The sequence below is a fragment of the Boleophthalmus pectinirostris genome, unplaced genomic scaffold (assembly GCF_026225935.1).
Source record: "Boleophthalmus pectinirostris isolate CB_2022bp ecotype Guang Dong unplaced genomic scaffold, ASM2622593v1 HiC_scaffold_17, whole genome shotgun sequence".
Taxonomy (NCBI): Eukaryota; Metazoa; Chordata; class Actinopteri; order Gobiiformes; family Gobiidae; genus Boleophthalmus; species Boleophthalmus pectinirostris.
In genome coordinates, this window is record NW_026571115.1 from 15,385,599 (window position 1) to 15,395,266 (window position 9,668).

The 9,668-nt window shown below is 37.0% G+C and overlaps 1 non-coding gene across 1 annotated transcript; it reads left to right on the forward strand.

The window, feature by feature from the left end:
- The first annotated feature begins 2,983 nt into the window (after window positions 1-2,983).
- trnat-cgu (transfer RNA threonine (anticodon CGU)) lies at window positions 2,984-3,055 on the forward strand. Its single transcript has one exon. It is a non-coding gene; the product is annotated as a tRNA-Thr (tRNA).
- Window positions 3,056-9,668: the final 6,613 nt, after the last annotated feature.

A 9,668-nucleotide genomic window follows, 5' to 3' on the forward strand; every position in this document is an offset into this window, starting at 1 on the left:
TGAAACATATTTAACCTAAATTATTACCTGACCTTTACAGCTTTCTTATTTATTTTTTATTTTTTTTACCTTGGACCAAATACTTCAAATTAGCCATCAATTAAATCAAAATTGCCAGTCACCATAAAGTCAAAACAAATAGGGACACCCTGTAGTAACTTTCTATTTACTCCATATTTTAACATGACAACTAAAGTCTGAATCTTTGATCCCATGAACTTAAACAAGACTTGCCCTGAGCAACCTCCAAACATGATCAGAGTAGTAGTAATGTATTATCTCGTTCAATGGTGACTTTCTAAAAAGTCACCATATACACTTTGTTTACAGTTACACATCTGTCTGACAAACTGAACCAGGACAACAATAAGGGGAGTTAGATTCCAAAATGGTGGCTGCCCTCACCTCAGTCTCCTGCTGTGTGTGTCACCGGATCAGCTTCCCGTGGTCTGTCATGAATGGGCACTGTCCCTGGTCTAGCAGGATTGTCTGGTCTCCACTGAGCTTTTTGGAGGCTTTCAGCGATTGCCCAAAACTCTTTACTTTGTCATAGAGCCCACGAGGCGCGACCCTATTGGACGAAACAGGAACCAGATGATTGTGTGTGCTGTCACAAGGTAGCTATGGTTACGAACCCAAAAGACCTACAGGATGTAAATATTATACTTGATTAAAAAGATAAGTAGTTAAGATGAGTTGTAGTTTTGATTGTTAAATATAAAATGTTAAAAATGCTAGTATAATATTTTAAATTTGGCTAGTTACATTCAAATATCATTATGAACAGATGAATGAAAGTAGAGGACAAGATGGACAGACAGACTAAGTGGGAGACATAATATTGCTTTTGTGGAGGAGCTTTATCAGCTGCCCACCTTTCAAACAGATTTCACACTCACATGTCCTGGTGCCGCTCGGGTCACATCCCGCACACAACACTCACAAAGAACACTGCTCTGTTCACACAGCACCACCGGCTGGTACAGGCATCTGCTGGGATCACTCTACCAACAAACAATATAATCTTAAAGGCTACACTATATGCAAACACAGAAAATACACTGAATGTATACAAAGTCATTAAAATAATCAAGCATTTTATTGGTGGTTTTCAGATTCTAAAATGTGATGGTGTCCTCCAACCAGATGGTGGCAAGAGGCAATTTTTCCTATTGATTACATTGTATTTTACCATGAAATATCCACAAGGTAAAGTTACAAATATTAGATCTGATCATTTCTGTGAGTGATTAGACCCAATAACTCACTGTATTACAACAAAAATCTGAATTTTAGCAATATACATTTTAGCTGCCACCACCTGTATTAAATGTTATTGGCCTATAGAATGTTGAGATGTCATCTGAAACCCAGTTATTACTACTGCCTAAACTTAGACTTAGAAAAACTTTATTGATCCACAAGGAAAATTATATGAACACAATAGCTCATACATCAAAATACAATATAATAACAGAGTAAAAATATAAATTATAATAATACATTCAAAATAAGTAGCTAAAATAGCAAAAGACTGGGGCCAAGGCACAAATGTAAGTACAAATAACAGAGAAATATAGTAATATCTCAGCTATAATGTAGGTGAGTAAGGAGAAAGGAGACAGAGTGCAGAGAATAAATATTAAAAAAAACTTCATAATCTGCAAATGTCAATAATATGCACAAAGGGAAGCATATATATAAATGTTTTATGTAACATAACATTTACCAATATAGTATAAAAATACTGTTAAAATACAATATTGACTATTAGTATTGCTGCTGCTTCCAATAGGTCTGTAGTTGACAAAATCTTGGCCAACTAGTATAGTATACTAGTTTGTAGACTTTCTACATGACTGCTCTTTGATTACATAGCACTAGTATATAGCACTCTGTCCATCAACTAGCCTATGTTATTCAGAGTTCAGAATGTTTAAAAAAATAACTACATGCCAGAGGAAAAGGCTAAAGTAAGACACTTAATACCATTGTATTCAAAGGAGATAGGGAAATGTTGTGCATCTGAATGATGGTATGAGGACTAGTTAGAAATCAAAACAATTAGTTTAGGTGGAGCAGAGCCGGGGTAAAGTGAAATTAACTTACAAAGTAAAAATCCTCCCATATGATCCACTTGTCAGCTGCTCGCTCAGAGTTATAAAGCAGGTCAAGGTGAATTCTCCACATCTTTGATTTTCTGTGCTAACTTGCTCCCGATGGAAATGAGTCTTATTCATTTTTCAAACCGCCTCCAGGATAAGTGATCTCTCAGAAAGACAAAGAATTAACAGCTCTCGAGGCAAGTTTGTACCTTTGATGTTTTCACCAGTGAAACGGTGAATGTCTGGAATGAAATCATGCATATTTTTACAAAGACTAAGTAGTGTGTCTGTCTGATGGAGGTGGGAGTAAGGGTGAGATTAAAAACTCGCAAACAGCATCTTAAAGAAGAGGGTTACGCAAAAGTCTCAAATTATACTTGTTATAAAATATATGGTCTCTTGAAAAAGGTTGGAGTTGGCGAACGATTCAACAACTGTCGTGATTTAACTTAAACATGGAGGCAACTTTCAGGTAACTTAGCTAGCTAGGTCTACTGCTTTTTAAAGATTAGGTGCATTGCAATAAGAAGAAACGTACCATTCTGTATACTAAGGTTATAATTTACCTTGTCAATGGTTGCTTGCACGCAATGTTAGCTATGTAAAAAAAAGCTATGTAGTTGACTAGTTAGCATTTGAGCATCCTCTTGTGGCTGAAATACGGCTGCACGCGTTGGCGACATGGATCTGTTGTAGGCGATCGCATGAAAGCTAGATTTGTTCTGTTCTGGTGTGACGCAAGCGTAATGAACAGAAAAATACATTAAGATTTAGCATATAGCTATTCACAGTGTCAACGAATTTATATAGCAAATATTGATCAAAAGTTCTGTGAGGTTACGGCTGCTAAAAAGGCCGATGACACGACGAAGAGCGCAGGCGCGGTGGCCAAGTGGTAAGGCGTCGGTCTCGTAAACCGAAGATCGCGGGTTCGAACCCCGTCCGTGCCTTTTTCGATCAACAATATTAGAGCTATAGTCACACTACGGAACAGGGAGTAGTGCTTGAGCTTTTCATGGGGCTACATAAGCAACAGAACATACTCTGGAGGACCGGCCCAAAATGCTCAACTCAGTTTTGCATAATATTAGTTGTATTTCTTTATAAAAGGCAGTAATCAATAGCATTGTTTTGACAAGCTGGTAAGATTGGTAAGAGTATATGCTATGATTGAGCAATGGAAAAGTGAGGTTGCCTTACAAAAAATGTCATAAAAAACACCTCTAAAATAAAAGCAGTGTAGCTTCAGTTCATGCATGAGGTAAAATTATAAAATATGTTTATTTTGTAATTCCAAATGAGCATAAATGAGCCGGACAGAGTCAACCTATGGGGCCTGGGAGCTGCACAATGCCCAGATCAACTTTAGATGCTACAGATGGTGCGTACTGTACATTCAGATGATATGAAAATATTATAATAGTGTGTAAATTATATCGTAAATTTGTAAGAGATTAATGCAGGTACACAGCAAATTTGTTGTAAGTAAAGTGAAGAAAATCCAGATGTTTCAACATAGTCAGAGGCCCCTACCATCAGCTTTAGGAAAGCCCCAACGCTCAGTGATAGACTGGTGAACAGTTATCTCCCTTCGTAACAAAAGACATGGCTGGACACTAAGGCTGGCTGCTACAAGTGTGGTACAACCTGAACTCAACCAGCCTCAAGTTCAACCACCTGAGCTCTCACATGCCCCGGGTCAGATTACTTTACCTTTTTAGGACACTCTGCAGTTAATTTAATTCATGAAAATACTAAATATATTTGGTCTAATGCTAGTTTTAGTATTGAGTAGTAGTGAACTAACTAACCCACTAGCCATCACCGATGTCCATGAAAACTGGGTAAAATAGACACAAATTTTACAAAATTAAGAGTAACGTTACTTTAAAAAAAAATAATAATTCTGAAGTCTAAGTAAAAAGTAGAAGTCCAAAAATGTGTTAAGTAGGTAAGAGTAAAACTATTCGGGGAAACTACTCCTCAAGTAACTTAAATTAAATGTAACTTGACGAAACATCTGATTTGTCATTTAAAGTTAATGCAGCTGCGAGGATGAAACAATAGTACTCACGTCTGGTATTTTCACAGTGAGAAGAAAGTACAATATCTGTAAATAGTGCCTCAAGTAAATGTATTACGTCATAATACATTACGTCATTGTAATGCTTGTGACACCTTCCCTACACTCAGTGTATGTAACGCGATGATTTAGGACAGTTATGAGCTATTTATGAGATATTTTTGAGCTATATATGAGCTATTTCAAGTGATAAATACAAAAATGTTGGTGATAAAATAATGTCTCCTACCTTATTTCATTGTTGTCTCCTGTTGTGGTTTTACATGGTTTTACATGTAGTACATATAGTACAGCGCCTCTCTCCTCAAATGAAATGTAAAGTTAAATCAAGTTATCAGATGTACCACAATAGCGTATTTAGAGTGAATAATGTTCCACTGATGATTCTGCTACTTGTTGAGAGACTTTTCTTACTCCATAGAATGTCTATTTGCTTATTGTCCCTGTTTTTGTCGTAGTGCAGCCTTCAAAGCCCAGTGACAAGTGTCCGTGATGCTCTTCACTTGCCGGACCGGGTTGCGGCGCAGCGGCGCACTGCCTTTACGCAGGACTGGAGAGGCTCTCAGCGGCTACACTGCAGCTGAGTCTCTGAGGGGAGCTGTCGGAATTCCCGGTGTTTCTGCAGGCTGTACATCACGGGCAGCGGGGACGCGGTAAACGCTCTGTAGCCTGGATTGGACTGGGCACCAGAGGAGGTGGAATCGTCTCAAAACAAGGACTAAACCCGCACTTGACCAGGTCTAACCCGACACCCGCATACGCCTAAACCAGGTGAGTCCCGCTCTGCCTCTGCTCCGTCTCGAGGAGACCGCAAACAGCGGGTCCACGATCTCACGCAGCCCCGATCCAAAGGCCCTCACACGGCCCTATCTCTGCCTGCACCCGCTACTGATTCCCCATTTCTAAACGAAAACCTAATGGCCTCGACACGGACCCCCGGTCTATACTGAAGTGAAGGGCAGGTTAGCATTCTTTAGCTTAGCTCTTCCGAGTTTTCACCGTGTTTTTCACACTTTGGGGCTGCATTCATTCTCTGTATTCACATTTCTTTTATTGTAGTGTGCTGAGGTAGGATATTGTACCAAGTAGAGAATTATTAAAATTATTTGAATCAAAAGGTTAGTAGTATTCTGTAAAAATAAAATATATTCAAGTACAATGTCTTACCCAATACAATGTCTTAACATACTATTGACCTTTAGACAAAAAGAGTAATGATACATTCTTTTTTTGTATTTTCTTTAGGGTGAGTGTCTTGCTGCTGGTTCACATGCATCTCCAGCTCCTAAAGGCTACAGTGGAAAGATGAAGGCTCAAGCCATTAACCATATTGTCAAAGATTTGCAGGTATGTCATGAAATGGTTAAATGTAGAACTGAAATGTAACCTCACCAATAATTTCGTAATTGACTAATTTAATTTTATATTTGTGCTAAGTAATTGTAATTTTTGCCTTCATCTCAATATATTTTGTGATTAATGGCATTTAGGTGTTTTGTTTCTTGTGGGTCTTGCATTTAAAAATGATCTTTTCTAAGGGGCTACATTTTTTCAAATTACCCTTCAAGTTATTTATTTGAATGGTTCCTGTATCCAAAAACATACATCTCATGCAACAGAATAACCTGCTTAATAAGAATTAACAAATAATGATATATGCACCATAATATATCTACTTTTAAATTTTTATTCATGGCTCATTAAATATTGCATAGCCTGTTTTGCAAGATGGTTACTTGAATATGTTATATTTATTCTATTCTGTATTTTATTTTACAGATTGGTGTGGACACATTTCTTGCTGGTTGAGCCTGGACGGCCTTTCTACCTGCGACTGAAGTGGCACAAACTTTTCACCTGTATTTAAAGAACTGTCTACAACATGAACTATTGTGAACATTGTTATGTTTATATAATGGAGAAAAGATCTTGTTTCAAACAGTCAGACATGCTCCTCTCATTTTTGGAGATGAACATGCCTGAATTCCATTTAGCAAGATCTTGATTCATCCATCGACTGCTTGCATTGAAAAATCAACTTTAAAAAAATAAACTACTGTCAAACAACAAAATCAAACATTGTTTTTCACCTGTGATTCAACAGAATCATTAGAAAAAACAAAATCATGAAAGTGGCATGGACAAAAATGATGGTACCCTTAACTTAATATTTTGAAGCACAACCTTTTGAAGCAAACTCTGCAAACAAATGATTTCTGTAACTGTCAATGAGACTTCTGCACTGGTCGACAGGTATTTTGACCCATTTCTCATGAGCAAAATGCTTCAGTTGTCTCAGGTTTGAAGGGTGCCTTCTCCACACAGCATGTTTCAGCTCATTTCACAGATGTTCAGTAGGACTGAGATCTGGGCTCACAGAATAACACTTCAGAACAGTCCAATGTTTTGTTCTTTGGGTCCTTGTCCTGTTGGAAGACCCATGACCTACAACTGAGACCAAGCTTTCTGACACTAGGCAACACATTTCATGCCAAAATACCTTGATAGTTTTGAGATTTTGTTGTACCTTGCACAGATTCAAGACACCCTGTGCCAGATGCAGCAAAACAGCCCCAGAACATAACCAAGCCTCCTCCATGCTTCACAGTAGGAAGAGTGTTCTTTTCTTGGTCTGCTTCATTTTTGCGTCTGTGAACATCGAGCTGATGTGCCTTGTCAAAGAGCTCCAGTTTTGTCTCATCTGTCCAAAGGACATTCTTCCAGAAGCTTTGTGTCTTGTCAATATGCATTGTGACAAATTCCAGTCTTACTTTTTTATGATTTGCTCTCAACAGCATGAAGTCCACTTTGGCTCAAACAGTAACGGATGGTGCTATCTGATACTGATGTACCTCGCCCTTCGACTTCACATTTAGTTTCTTTGGAGGTTGTTCTGAGCTCTTTGGTTACCATTTGTATGACCCATCTCTTCAATTTGTCATAAATTTTCCTCTTGCAGCCACGTCATGGAGGTTGACTACAGTCCTGTGGACCTTAAACTTCTGAAGAACATGTGTAACTGCAATCACAGTAACATTAAGCTGCTTGGAGATGGTCTTATGGCCTTTATCTTTAACCTGCATGTCTATCATTTTCTTTCTAGTCCTGACACAGTTCTCTTCGCTTTCACTGCTCCATGTTAAGTGTTGTCTCCATCATGTCTCCAAACAGCACAATGAATGAATTTTCATTTTCATTTTCATTGTTATTTGTTAGGATTTTTTTTTTTTTTTTTTTATTATTGCTTTTCTTAGTTTCAAGTAATTTCAATGACCATTGTTGATTTTTCTGTCCTTACCAGAGGGGTATCAACAATTTTGTCTGTACACTGTATTTAGTGAAGAAAGAGTTACTATTGAATAGTGTAACATGAAGAACACCTACACTATTTCTACTTCATAAAGTGTTAAAACATAGCAATATAGCGTTATTAGTTTTTCACTATTCACTAGTGTAAAAAAAAATCTAATCTTTATCAGTGTCAAATTCAACCATGAGGAGTGTGGTTACATCACTTTACCAGTGTTGAGCCTTCTACACTTTGGAAAGTGTTGTTTTAACTCATTTTATTGTGGACCCCATATGACATGGTAAAAGTGTTAAAAATTAACAATATAGGAGTTGAATTAACACTCTTGAATTTGCTGTGTAGGCTACAGCTAAAGACTGGAGCAGCTGTGGCCCCCCTCTGCATTATCAGCAGATTTGATGCTATGTCATCAGTGTAACTGTGTTACCTGTATACATTAATGATGATGAACACTTAGAATATGGTCATAGAGCTTACACAATGAATTCTAGACCTTGGCCAATGTTAATTAGGCTTATTATATTAATCTTTCTTTGTTGTGAAATGTGAGAACTTTGCATTTTCTTTATGTCCAAGTCTCACATATGTGGCCATTAGTTACAATTTACTATTTTTCAACAAAAGCAACTAACAGGTTCCCTCAACATAGTTTGACTTTCACAGCTTCTGCTCACTTTCCACTCACGCTGCAGTTCACATTTTATGCTTAAACTGCATTTTTTTCTGCCTCCAACTTCAGGGCTAATGAGGCAGATGCTGTGAACAGACCTCACCTAATTTGACATTTAAGCAAATTAGACTCTTGAATTTGCCTTTTAAAACTCATACAAACATATTTTACTGAAGCCTATATTTATTTATCAGTTGAAGCGCCACAATAAGGGGCACAATAGATGGTGTAACAGTGTTTATTGGCAGCGTGTCAGTGTGAGCTGCAGGCTGCGTAAACATTGATTTTCACGTGGGCAGAGCAGTTCTGAATTCAAGAAGAGTTTATTACAATAATTATATGGACACTGTAACCAATCTGAAGCACGAGCTTAGGTCTGTACTCACATATTTAAGCATGAATGCTCTTAACTTTATGTATGTTTGATGTAAACAATATTTTCAACCAAAATATTGTCTGTGGTGCAAAGCCTTTAAGAATACAGAAAAAATGACAGAGCTGGTGCTAGAAGAAGACACTTCTTTCCTAAAAATGTATATGGCATAACTCTTAAGTTTAGGGACATAACAATAATAAATAATTAGGATAATAATTAGGAGTACTAAATGAAGAAAATACTGGCTCAAAAAACTTCCATAGACAAAAATGTATTACTAATTCAATATTTAATAAATTCTAAATGAGATGTAATGAACACTTGTTTTGACTTTTACTGTTAGTTAGCCATTGATATTTGGTGTTAACATATATACTATACCTTCACTTTGAACACTTGCTTTCTTAAAACAAAACATCTCATGAGTGGTTATCTTTTTGTTATTTTCCCATAAGTAATGAAACACCATTACCCCAGTACAAGTGTCCATTTAGTCCAGAGCAGAGTCCATGACCTCTCCTCAGATCTGGACACAATTAAACAAGTGTCTCTGGGCCATGACCCAGATTCTTACTTCCTCTGACGAACTTTGGACCAGGTTTCTTATTACAGCCACAGTAACAGTAAAACAATTTATCAATGTTTTCACAATGTTCCAAAAGGTATATAATATCCAGGGGGGAAGTGACTGATTAAATACTCATGTTACTGTAATTGAGTTGATTTTTTGTACTACTATTACTAACTTCTTTGTTTGGGTAAAATCATCTAATATGCAAACTGTGCTTCAAAACAGCTTTAAACTGTACTAAACTGCAATTAGCACTTTCAGTCAGTACTTTCAGTAGAATTTTTCACGTATACTGTATATTTTAAATTAGGTAGAATTTTGGTTTGCACCTGTAAATGAGTACATTTTTAGTCACGTAACTATTTGAGCACAAAATTTCTGTATTTTTTCTTGCCACCAGCTTCATAATCACAAATGGAGTAAGTCAGCTCTCAAAATTTCAGATATTAGTTTATGCTTTTCAGAGTTATCAACAATCAACTTAATTTAATTTTTTTCTCTCCAGACACCATGGCCTTGCGTTTGTTGTTGTCTGGTGACTCATATGAAGACA